This window comes from Lethenteron reissneri, chromosome 72, assembly GCF_015708825.2.
Source record: "Lethenteron reissneri isolate LAM-NWPU_2019-01 chromosome 72, ASM1570882v1, whole genome shotgun sequence".
NCBI classification, from domain to species: Eukaryota; Metazoa; Chordata; class Hyperoartia; order Petromyzontiformes; family Petromyzontidae; genus Lethenteron; species Lethenteron reissneri.
The window spans coordinates 6,820,394-6,833,627 of NC_083850.1; positions in this window are offsets into that span (position 1 = coordinate 6,820,394).

Below are 13,234 nucleotides of genomic sequence, written 5' to 3' on the forward strand. Positions count from 1 at the left end.
GGTTGCGTGTCTGGTAGAAGCCTCGCTCTTTCAGATGCCGTACCAGCTTCGTCAACTCTTCGCTACGATTCTGCTGTATTCCATGCCAGCAGATACGAAGGCTCTCTGGGATAAATTCTATGTCGAATTGCCTTGCGATTGCGAGTACCAGTACCGCCAGCTGACCAACAAAGAAGAAATGGTAAATCTTCTTGGTTCTTTCGGTAAAGTCACGTAGAAGGGAAGTAATAAAATAATAAAAAGTAAAACATAATAAAATAATTCTCACGACGTTTTGGCCACAACGCAAGCAGCCGTCCTCAGGTGAAAACCAGGTCTGTCGAGGCGACAGCGTCTGAATGAAACAGCACACGTGCTTGGAGCATATATATAAGCTGGGTTGGAAGGGGGGGGAAAGGGCGCCTTGACAAAAAATTTTGCATATCTAGGGAATTTAGCATATTTATGGGAAATGCAGGTATGTGATTAGTACTACCTATGCCCGTGTATTATGCAGGATTAGCAGTATCAAAGGGAGGGGATATGGGAAATGCAGGTATGTGATTAGTACTACTTATACCCGTGCATTATGCAGGATTAGCAGCATCAAAGAAAATTAAAGAAATGGTAAAGTTCAAGACCCTTCACAGCCTCCACGAGTTCCTCACGGCAGTTGGGATCGCTCTGTCAGACTTTGACGACCTCCCGCAGCTTTCCGAGTACCCACACTTGGTCTTGGACTCGCTGCTTGAGAACAACCATATCTGCCGCGAATTGGAAAAATATGATAGAAACGAGCTAGAAGACATCGTAGAACATGCTGACAGACTCAACACGAACCAGAGAGAAATCTACGACGAAATTGTTGGCTCAGTCGAAGACAGTCAACCCGATCAAAAGCTGTTCTTCATCGATGGTCCGGGCGGCACGGGGAAGTCCACGCTGCTCAACCATGTGCTGGCAAAGATACGTCTTCAAGGCAAGATTGCGATTGCTGTTGCTTCCAGCGGCATTGCCTCGCTGCTGCTTCCAGGCGGCCGTACCGCGCATTCCACGTTCAAGATCCCGTTGAAACCGACGAACATATCCACATGCTTCATTCGCAAACAGTCCAAGCTCAAAGCATTTATCAAGGAGACAAGTCTTATCGTTTGGGATGAAGCCCCAATGACGCACCGGTTTGCGTTTGAAGCGGTGGATCGCACGCTTCGCGATATTTTGGACAATATGCATGAACCGTTTGGAGGCAAAGTGGTTGTCCTGTCCGGTGACTTTCGACAGATTCTGCCAGTTGTCAAGAAAAGAACACCAGCTGATACTGTGGATGCGTGTTTCAAGTCGTCCGACCTGCGGTCCCACTTCAAGCAAATTCATCTGACTGTGAACATGAGAGTCCAGTGTGCAGAGAACCAAGAATCCGCCGCAGAACTTGCTGCCTTTTCAGATTTTCTTTTGGAAGTCGGAGAGGGTAGGCATGAAGTTGATCCAGACCTCGGTCCAGATTGCATGAAGACTCCGCGTGCCATGGTGATCGACAATCCTGAATACGACCCAGACATCGACGGAGATGAGGACGGCAGTCATCTGCCCGTTCCACTCGGGTTGAAGAGGATTGTCGATGCCATGTACAGTGCAGATGAATTGAATTACCCTACGGTGGCAACGAACGACTACTTCGCTCGCCGCACTATTCTGACACCGACCAACGCCGCTGTGCAGCGAGTGAATGAGGGTGTCGTGGATCGCCTCAGAGAAACTCCACAAGTGTACCTGTCTACAGATTCGGTTGAGGACGACGAGAGAGCAGGGTCAGCATTCTTTGAGACAGAGGTCCTCAACTCGGTGAACATCAACGGGGTTCCGCCACACAAGTTGATCCTCAAGAAAGGCATCCCAGTGATGATGATGCGCAACTTGAACCCGGACGCTGGCCTGTGCAACGGAACACGGCTTCGCATCGTGGAAATGAAGCCACACGTCATTCACGCGACTATCATGACAGGAACCCATAACGGTGAGGAGGTGTTGATTCCTCGGATCATCTTCATCAGCGACGACGACACGAAGGACTTCCCATTTCGACTTCGGCGCAAGCAGTTCCGCATTGTCCCAGCCTTCGCGATGACCATCAACAAGGCGCAAGGGCAAACTGTTCACAACCTGGGATTATATCTACCAACGCCATGCTTCTCGCACGGCCAACTGTACGTGGCACTATCGCGAGTCACGGCAAGATCCAACATCAAGGCGCTTATTGAGGGACTTGACGACGAGGAGGAAGACGGAGTGTACACGAAGAACATCGTGTATCGCCAGATATTTCAATAAGTTGCATTCTATATTTGAATAAGTTGCATTCTTTAATATTGTCGATTGAGCGTCTCATAAAAATACATATAACCTCACAAAAATAAACATTGAACAATCATCAAAGCATGCATATTGTGTCCAGCCACTTTCAACTCCCCACCAACCAAGCATATACACACCGCCCGCGAAGCGGGCGGCGACTGCTAGTCGTTTATAGTATTACAGTTTACATGTTATAGAGTACAGTTTATCCCCGACATACTTCGGGATTAGGGACTGGTACGTTGATGAACGATTAACTACGGGGAACTTTCCCCTCAAAAAACACGTGTTAATCGGGTAGACAGCCAAGATGCTGCCGGTTAAGGGCACACTTGTGTGACGGAGATCCTCCACCTGAAATTCCCTTAACATGTTTTTGCTAGGAACATTATAAAATAAAGAACGGACAAACATTTGTTAAAAATACGTTTTTTATTAATCTGCAATCATTTTTACGTCAAAACTCGAACCGAATATTTATTACGTCCTATGTTCACACATTTCCAGTACAATACAAATCATTTCCGTTCCAGGAATACAAAAGCGTTAAAGTATCATTCCCCATGATTTCCTTATTAGTTCACCACATGTGTTCACTGTGCGTCTATGTTGAAGTCAAGGCCATATATCCAACGAACGCGTCATCAATGTACTTATTACCAACCAAAAAAAACTTTATACTTGAAAAAAAAAACCTTTTAAAATGTTGAGTAAAGATCTAACTACAGACGCATTCCAACTTTAGCTCAACAGGAACACCTAACGACTACAATTGAACCCTCTCACAACCAGTGCTCATCACACCACTTCGGCAAGTAATCCCATAACATTACAAACCACCACTGGGCACGCCAAACTCTCACAAAAACTGTAAAACTAAAATGGTCAAAATTACACACAAAAGTACTCGATACGGATTAAAAAGGTATAACCACATGACATAATATTTTTTCAGTCACCCCGAGCTCTCTGGTTGACTCTCGAGCCACTCCATTACATCCAGCCATCTCTCGGGATCCAACTGCATGGGATCGAAGGTGGAAACTTCTTCAGGACTCATTGCAGCACCTTGAATTTCAGCTTTTGATTTCAGTTTCCTATCATTGTGGATCTTCTCATGCCTGTAAAGAGTTGACGACTGTGAAAATGCCTTCCGACACGCAGGGCACAGGAATGGCTTCACGCCCGTGTGTGTTCTCTGGTGGTTTTGAAGAGTTGATGCCTGTGAAAATGCCTTCCCACACACAGAGCACGGGAATGGCTTCTCGCCCGTGTGTGTTCTTTGGTGGTTTTGAAGAGTTGATGACTGTGAAAATGCCTTCCACACACAGGGCACAGGAATGTCTTCTCACCCGTGTGTGTTCTCTGGTGGTTTTGAAGAGTTGATGAACGTGCAAATGCCTTTCCACACACAGAACACAGGAATAGTTTCTCGCCCGTGTGTGTTCTCTTGTGACTCTGAAGATGTGATGACCGTGCAAATGTCTTCCCACACACAGTGCACAGGAACGGCTTCTCGCCCGTGTGTGTTCTCTGGTGTCTCTTAAGACTTGATGACCATGAAAATGCCTTCCCACACACAGAGCAATTGAATTGTTCCTTGCTTCCGTGTGCGTGGGGCTGTGGAGAGCGTCTTTGCTCCATGTGAGCGTAGTAACAGCAGCGGTGTTATCGAGTCAAAAGTACGCTATCGGTCGCAAGGATGTTTAGCGTCGAGTTTTGGATTTTGTTAACTGCTAAAACTCGTGTCTGAACGAGAGGCAAAACAAATCCCGCTAATTTGACGACGAACACGTTTAAGAATTTATCCACGAAAATAGACACTTACTTGTAGATTCACGGTATATCGATGTCTAGAACCCGTCTGAAGATGTCGCCACGAACTCTCCCGACGCAAAGTCGCCTAACTGTCGAAACAGCAATTGTGCTCGCCAGGCTGCGTTGTCTCGCGGTTGAAGGGCGATCAGCAGAGCGACGAGTCGAGCGTCCAACCTCATTAAGTTCCCTCTCGAAATGGCATTGAGCTCTGCTTCTGAGCCGCCTTATAACTCCCCCCCCCTAGATTCCAATCCTTTGTCTTTCAGGATATTTGCATTCGATTGTTAATTTTGGAAGGTACAATCCGCATGTCTATTAACATACCGAAGGGTAATGTGCCCATTGTGCTTCATGCATGAATATGTAAGTGCATCTCAGTGTGTAATTGTGCGCCTATTTTGAATAAAAACTTTGTCCTCGATTTAAAGTGAATGCAGAGAAATTAGCATGTAACTTTAGAAAAGGAAGAGAGCGGCCTTCTCGACGAGGGAGTGAAACCCAATAGGTAATATTCTTCCTAGCGTTGTTCCCGCTATGGCGCAGGGTCCGCTTTTCGGCATTGTCTTCTCCATTTGGCTCGGTCCAGGGCATCTTCAGGAGATGCGTTGACCGTCTTTATGTCTTCCTTTATTCGATCCATCCATCGCTTCTTCGGACGTCCGCGTGGACGGCGGCCCTCTGGCTCAATACGCATGGCAGTCTTGGCCACTGATCACTCTTCACTTCGCATCACATGGCCGTACCACCGAAGCCTTGCCTCAAGCATCTTGTCCGCAATGGGGGCCACACCAAGTCGATTCCGAACGTCTTCGTTCATGACACGATCCCATCGAGTGAGTCCGAAGCTCCATCTGAGCATTCTCATCTCCATGGTGTGGAGAGCTTGTTCGTGTACAGTTGTGGCTGGCCAGCATTCGGATCCATAAAGTGCCACCGGTTGGACGATGGTCTTGTAAATTTTTCCCTTCAGTCTATCCGGCATTTTCCTATCACAGAGGACTCCGGTGACTTGCCTCCACTTCATCCATGCCGCATTGACTCGTGACCTCACATCAGTCGTGATGCTACCATCTGAGCTGATGGTGGAACCCAGGTACTTAAAGTCCGTCACTTTCTTCAGATCTTCTCCGTCAATGCTGATGGTGCCGTCGGTTTGGGGGCCACACTCCATATACTCCGTCTTTTGATGTTGAACCTCATCCCGTTTTCGTCCAAACGTTCCTTCCACAGGCGCGTTTGTCTTTCCACTTCTCATCTCTCTTCATCTGAGGACGTCATCCGCGTAGAGAATTGACCATGGCAGGGGCGTGTGCAGGTCGGCAGTGATCGTGTCCATGCACAGGATAAACAGGAGTGGTGACAGGGCCGGTCCTTGGTGCACTCCAACGCTGATGGGAAATGGCGGTGATATGCCCACTGCACACCTGACTGCACTGATGACGTTCTTGTATAGGAGTTGCACCCAATGCACGTAGGTTTCAGGGACTCCATGGGATCGAAGCGAGTGCCAGATGAGGTCGTGGGGGACCCTGTCAAATGCCTTTTCAAGGTCGAGGAACGACACGTGCACAGCTTTGTTCTCCTCTCTGTGCCTCTCCAGCAGGAGCCTCGCCGCGAATATGGCGTCCGTAGTGCCACATCCTTTGACGAAGCCGCATTGGTTGGGTGATAGGGTGACGATGTTTCTAATCCTTGTGTCCAAAACTCGCTCAAAGATCTTCATCGCATGACACAGGAGCCGGATTGGCCTGTAATTCGAGCATTCTGCCACGGCCCCTTTACCCTTCCAAATTGGATCCGTCGTGCTGGTCGACCAGGCTTCTGGGACCTCACCGGTGCTCGTGATGGTGCTGAAGAGTTGGGTAAGGAGGGCAGTACCCTGCCTGCCAAGGATCTTCCAGGCCTCAGCAGGTATATCGTCCGGGCCAGTCGCTTTCCCATTCTTCATTCTCTTGATAGCTTGTTCCACTTCGGTGATGGTGATAGGTGAAACCGGATCGAGGACGTGTTCAGCGCTAATAATCGGTGGGTGGGGAAATTCCTGGTTGCAGATTCCAGAGAAGTAGTCGCTCCAGCGTTGAAGGATGGCGGGCGGGTCTCTGAGAGCGCTGTGATTCTCATCCTTTATGCATTTGACCTGACCAATATCCTGAGTCGAACGATGGCGCGCCTCTGCCAGTCGATATATCTTATTGGCACCTTCTGGGGTGTCCAGTTCGACATACAGTTGGTCGTATTGAGCTAATTTCACCGCTGCTACTACTCGCTTCGCTGCCGATTTGCAGTTTCTGTATTGTTGGTAATCCAGATCTGCGAGCGTTTTGCGCCACTTCTTGAAAGCTAGCTTCTTCTCTTTCACTGCTAGCTGAACTTCTTCGTTCCACCACCATATTTGCTTGTCAATGAAGTGTTTTCCCGGCTTAGTTAGCCCCAGTGCTTCCGTTGCTGCTGTGCACAGTTGGCCGGCGAGATCTTCCCAAATCGCATTCGCTGGTCGGTTGGTGTTCACGTCAATATGATTGAGGGCGACTCTCAGCTGATCTTTGCATTCCTTCATCCGCCACCACTTAATTCGCTGCTGTTCCGTTGTTGGTGGGCGATGTCGCTGGCCAATGTCCATTTTCATGTCCATGATCAGGATGCGATGTTGTGGGGTGATGTTGTCTGATGGTATGACTTTAGTGTTTGTCACCGTTTTCAGCTTATCCCGCTTGACAAGCCAGAAATCAATTTGAGTTGATCTCCCACCACTGGCGTACGTAATGAGATGGGACGGTCTCTTCTTGAAGAAGGTGTTGGCGAGGACAAGATCATGGGCTTCCGCAAAGTCCAGGGCTCGGTTTTCCTCATCGTTCCGGGTACCATATCCTTGGCCACCATGGTTTCGAGGGTATCCATCCCGGGCGTTTCCAACGTGTCCATTTAGGTCTCCACCAATTACTAACTGCTCTTCTCCATTTATTTGATTGCATGTGTCCATCAATTGTTCCCAAAATTCCTCCTTGGTATCTGCTGGGCAGCCAGGCTGCGGCGCATACCACCAAAGTGTTATTCAAATAATTGTAATCCCATCCTGATTCTGCACCTTCATGTTTCACATATCCCACAATTGGTTCGCACGTCCATATTACATACATACATACATGTTACATGCATACATATTACATACAGACATATCTCATGCATACATATTACATACAGACATGTTACATACTGACGAGCAAATTGTGATTCCTAGAGGACCACGGTGTGAAGCTAAGAATTCGAATTCAAATATCACACTTCAATGTACGGTGTTCTAATCTTTAACACCAGTTTATTGTTATTTTATAGCGTTATAATGTATAGCTCATAGCTTATATTGTTAGAGTTCACAACATAATAGTTTACTATAACACTAGTTTGTAGTGTTATTTTAAAGCGTTACAATGTATAGCTCATAGTTTAAAAGTTATATTGTTAGAGTTTATAATGTTAGAGTATGCTCTGTGAGTTTACAATTTGAAAGTTTGTGAACGTGCCCTATTCTCGTGGGACCCGACACGAATTTGGAAATAATTGCTATGATCATGTCTGAGCTGGGATGAGCGACTAATGTTTACTTTGTTTAATCATAGCTGTGTGTAGGTTAGTGCCATCGGTGCTTAGTGAATACTACTCATGAATGAACTCATACTTCTTTCGGATATAAATTGAAATCATGTTGGTAGAACAAGTCGCCTGCCTTTTCTAGACGAATTGTTATCTTCAAGTGCGTCCGTTAATATTCTGCTAAAATACACAGCATAGGGAAGGCTGCCTTGTTGGGACGATGTAGTTTGGCTAAGGCGTTGTGGCCGGGTGATGACACGGATTCTGAAACAATGGAGTTAAACACTCGCTGCTTGGCCCCGTCGAATGCAGCGAAGGCTGTCATATACCGCCCCATTTACGAGTTGGCTGTATAATGTGTATAGTTGAAGGTGCTAGGTGTTGTCTTCTTCTAACAGCTACTAACGTGCGTGTGTTGTCTTTTTTTAGGATTTGTCCATTGATGTTGTTCTTTTTATTGCGACGTTTTTATGTTGAGTTCTGTCACTTGAGTGTTGCAGTTTGTTTAAGAATTCGTCACGTGAGCGTGATGTTTTGCTTGTGGGAATTTCGCTTTGTCACAATTTGTGATTGTTATATTAATTATAACGATTCATAATCTCATGAGTTTATGATGGGGTTGTGCGTGTATTTATATAAATATATTCCGTCTTTTGTTATTCGATGACATCTAGCAGTGAAAATCGTGATAGTAATATGACCATGTTGTAATTGTAATATTGTTTTATCCGATCCTTGCACGTACACTATACAAACATATTAGCGATTCTTATACGACCACACTGTGATTCTAATTATTCTAATGATATTATAATACCTTACCTCCGTGTATATGGTTATAAATTAAAACACTATCGTTTATAGTATTACAGTTTACATGTTATAGAGTACAGTTTATCCCCGACATACTTCGGGATTAGGGACTGTTACGTTGATGAACGATTAACTACGGGGACCTTTCCCCTCAAGGAACACGTGTTAATCGTGTAGACAGCCAAGATGCTGCCGGTTAAGGGCACACTTGTGTGACGGAGATCATCCACCTGAAATTCTCTGAACATGTTTTTGCTAGGAACATTATAAAATAAAGAACTGACAACATTTGTTAAAAATAAGTTTTTATTCATCTGCAATCATTTTTACATCAAAACTCGAAGGGAATATTTATTACGTCCTATGTTCACACATTTCCAGTACAATGCAAACCATTTCCGTTCCAAGAATACCAAAGCGTTAAAGTATCATTCCCCATGATTTCCTTATTAGTTCACCACATTTGTTCACTGTGCGTCTATATTCGCTTACAGCGTTACAATGGATAGGTTGTAGTTCATATGTTATATTGTTAGAGTTCACAAATTTAGAGTTTACTAACAATACTAGTTTACAGTAATTTTTAGATTATTCAAATGTATATGTGAATGTTTTTAAGTTACCATTGTTGAAGTTCATAATGTTAAAGTTCACCGTGTGAGAATTTACAATGTGAGAGTATATCCAAGACGTCGATCGATGGCGTTGGTCTGGTAGGTTCGATCATAGTTTTTGATCAAAGGCGTTATCCCATCACGGGACACCATCAAGCTGCCGATATAACAGTAACAGAAGCAACTACAGCAGCTACGAAACCGTTCGATGGCAAAGCAGCGACTTCTGCTTCTGCTCCAACTGCTGCCCGAATGTTTGTGGCCGGCCCTGCTCTCGTGGGACCCCACACGTTCATGGAAATAATAGAGATGATCCTGAGCTGAGATTTAAGCGACTTAAGTTGACTTTGTTTAAACATAACTTAGTGTAGGTTAGTGCCAACAGTGTTTAGCGAATACTACCGAAGAATTAGCTCACACTCATTTATGACATAATTTGTCATAATTTTGGTTGATTAAGGAGAACAAGACACAGGCCATGTCGACGAATTCTTATCACGTACATGTTCTTAACTATATAGCTAAAATAACGTCAACACTCGAATAAACTTGCAGGTCTTAGCCCACTCATATCGTTGCTTCGCAGATGCTCGAGATTGAGTGTCCTGCTGTGGTCCGAATTGTTTACTGCGATAACATTTGAAACAAGATGCTGCCGGTTAAGGGCACACTTGTGCGACGGAGATCTTCCACCTGAAATTCTCTTAACATGTTTTTGCTATGAACATTGTAAAATAAATAAGGGACAAACATTTGTTAAAAATACGTTTTTATTCATCTTGCAATCATTTTTACGTTAAAACGCGAACCTAATGTTTAATATGTCCCACACCAACATGCTGCGTATATAACAGTGCTCTCGTGGGACCCCACACGTCTATGGAAATAATTGAGATGATCCTATCTGAGCTGAGATTTGAGCGTTATCGTTTATAGTATTACAGTTTACATGTTATAGAGTACAGTTTATCCCCGACATACTTCGGGATTAGGGACTGGTACGTTGATGAACGATTAACTACGGGGACCTTTCCCCTCAAGGAACACGTGTTTAATCGGGTAGACAGCCAAGATGCTGCCGGTTAAGGGCACACTTGTGTGACGGAGATCCTCCACCTGACATTATCTGAACATGTTTTTGCTAGGGACATTATAAAATAAAGACCGTACAAACATTTGTTCAAAATACATTTTTATTCATCTGCAATTATTCTTACGTCAAAACTCGAAGGGAATATGTATTATGTTCTATGTTCACACATTTCCAGTACAATGCAAACCATTTCCGTTCTAGGAAAAAGCGTTAAAATATAATTCCCCATGATTTCCTATTTAGTTCACCACATCAATGTACATCCTGAAATCGGCTATCTAAAGTCGATTAATACCAATGTACTTGAAAAAACCGTTTAAAATGTTGAGTAAAGATGTACCTACAGGCGCATTCCAACTTTAGCTCAACAGGAACACCTAACGACTACAATTAAACCCTCTCACATCCAGTGCTCTTCACACCACTTCGGCAAGTAATCTGATAACATTACAAACCACCACTGTGCACGTAATTAAACTCTCAAAAACTGTTAAACTAAAATGGTAAAAAATTACGCACAAAAGTACTCGATATGGCGTAATAGGTGTAACCACATGCAATATTATGTTTCAGTCACCCCGAGCTCTCTGGTTGACTCTCGAGCCACTCCATTACATCCAGCCATCTCTCGGGATCCAACTGCATGGGATCGAAGTTGGAAACATCTTCAGGACTAATTGCAGCACCTTGAATTTCAGCTTTTGATTTCAGTGTCCTATCATTGTGGACCTTCTGATGCCTGTTCATGGTTGATGAGTGTGCAAATGCCTTCCCACACACAGAGCACAGGAATGGCTTCACCCCCGTGTGTGTTCTTTGATGAGTTTGAAGAGTTGATGACTGTGCAAATGCCTTCCCACACATTGGGCACAGGAATGGCTTCTCGCCCGTGTGCGTTTTCTTATGATCTTGAAGAGTTGACGAGTGTGCAAATGTCTTCCCACACACAGAGCACAAGAACGGCTTCTCGCCCGTGTGTGTTCTCTGATGACTCTGAAGATGTGGTGAATGTGCAAATGCCTTCCCACACACAGGGCACAGGAATGGCTTCTCGCCCGTGTGTGTTCTCCGATGACTCTGAAGATGTGACGAGTGTGCAAATGCCTTCCCACACACAGAGCACAAGAATGGCTTCACGCCCGTGTGTGTTTTCTGATGATCTTGAAGAGTTGATGACCGTGCAAATGTCTTCCCACACACAGGGCACATGAATGGCTTCTCGCCCGTGTGTGTTCTCTGGTGTCTCTGAAGATCTGATGGCCATGAAAAGGACTTCCCACACACAGAGCAATTGAATGGCTTCTTGTCTCCGTGTGCGTGGGGCTGTGGAGAGCGTCTCTGCTCCATGTGAGCGGAGTAACAGCAGCGGTGTTATCGAGTCAAAAGTACACTATCGGCCGCAAGGATTTTTAGCGTTAAGTTTTGGATTTTGTTAACTGCTAAAACAAGAATGACACTCGCGTCTAACCGAGACGCAAAAAAATCCCGCTAATTTGACAACGAACACGTTTAAGAGTTTATCCGCGAAAATAGACACTTACTTGGATATTTACGGTATATCGGTGTCTGAAACCCGTCTGAAGATGTCGCCACGAACTCTCCCGACGCAAATTCGCCTAAATGTCGACACAGCAATTGTGCTCGCCAGGCTGCGCGGTTGAAGAGCGATCAGCAGAGCGATGAGTCGAGCGTCCAACCTCATCAAGTTCCCTCTCGAAATGGCATTGAGCTCTGCTTCTGAGCCGCCTTATAACTCCCCCCTCGAATCCAATCCTTTGTCTTTCAGGATATTTGCATTCGATTGTTAATTTTGGAAGGTACAATCCGCATGTCTATTAACATACCGAAGAGTAATGTGTCCATTGTGCTTCATGCATGAATATGTAAGTGCATCTCAGTGTGTAATTGTGCGCTTATTTTGAATAAATTGAAAAACTTTGTCCTCGATTTAAAGTGAATGCAGAGAAATTAGAATGTAACTTTAGAAAAGGAAGAGAGCGGCCTTCTCGACGAGGGAGTGAAACCCAATAGGTAATATTATTTTACAGCGTTACAATGGATAGGTTGTAGTTCATAGGTTATAATATTATGTTTCACTATGATAGAGCTTAACATGTGAGAGTCTACAATATCAGAGTTGATCAAATGCGACGATCAAGGGCGTCAATCGGGTGAGTTTTATCAGAGGCTTTAATCAAAGGCGTCATCCCATCACGGAACACCACCTCCCTGCGTTTATTGCAGCAACAGAACAACTACAGCAGCAACAACAGCAGCAGCGACAACAACAGCAGCAACATCACATTTCGAGGGCAACGCAGCTACTTCCGATTCTGCTGCCCAGCTGTTTGTAGTCGGCACCTGCTCTCGCACGACCCTACACGTCTTTGGAAATAATTGCGATGATCATGTCTGAGCTGAGAATTAGGTCACTCAAGATTACTTTGTTTAACCATAACTTTAGGTAGGTTAGTGTCATCGGGGCTGTGTGACTACTACTCATGAATGAAATCACACTCCTGTATGACCGACATTGTACTAATTTTGGTTGATCGAGTAGAACAAGTCACATGACATGTCCAGACGAGTTATTATCAACAATAGTGTCCTTATATATGATGCTAAAATTAATGTTAACACTGGATTAAACGTGCATCTCTTAACCCCTCCCTCGCATTTACGACTAACGATTTGCATTTGCACGTAATATGCATTCAAGCCCATTAAAATGCTAATACGACCATATTGTTATTCTGAAATTTGAATGCAAGTCTTGCCCTGTACCCCCCCACCCCACGGTTCACATATCCGACCCCCGATTGAACAGATAATTTACATACACATCTGTATGTCCCCCAAGTTGCTCCGCCTATGGTGGGGTCAGGTAGAGGTCATAGAGGTGGGTGATGTAAAGACAGTGCCTCAACTAAGAGACAAGTGATGACAACAAGATAGAGAGAGTTCGAGAAGGGAA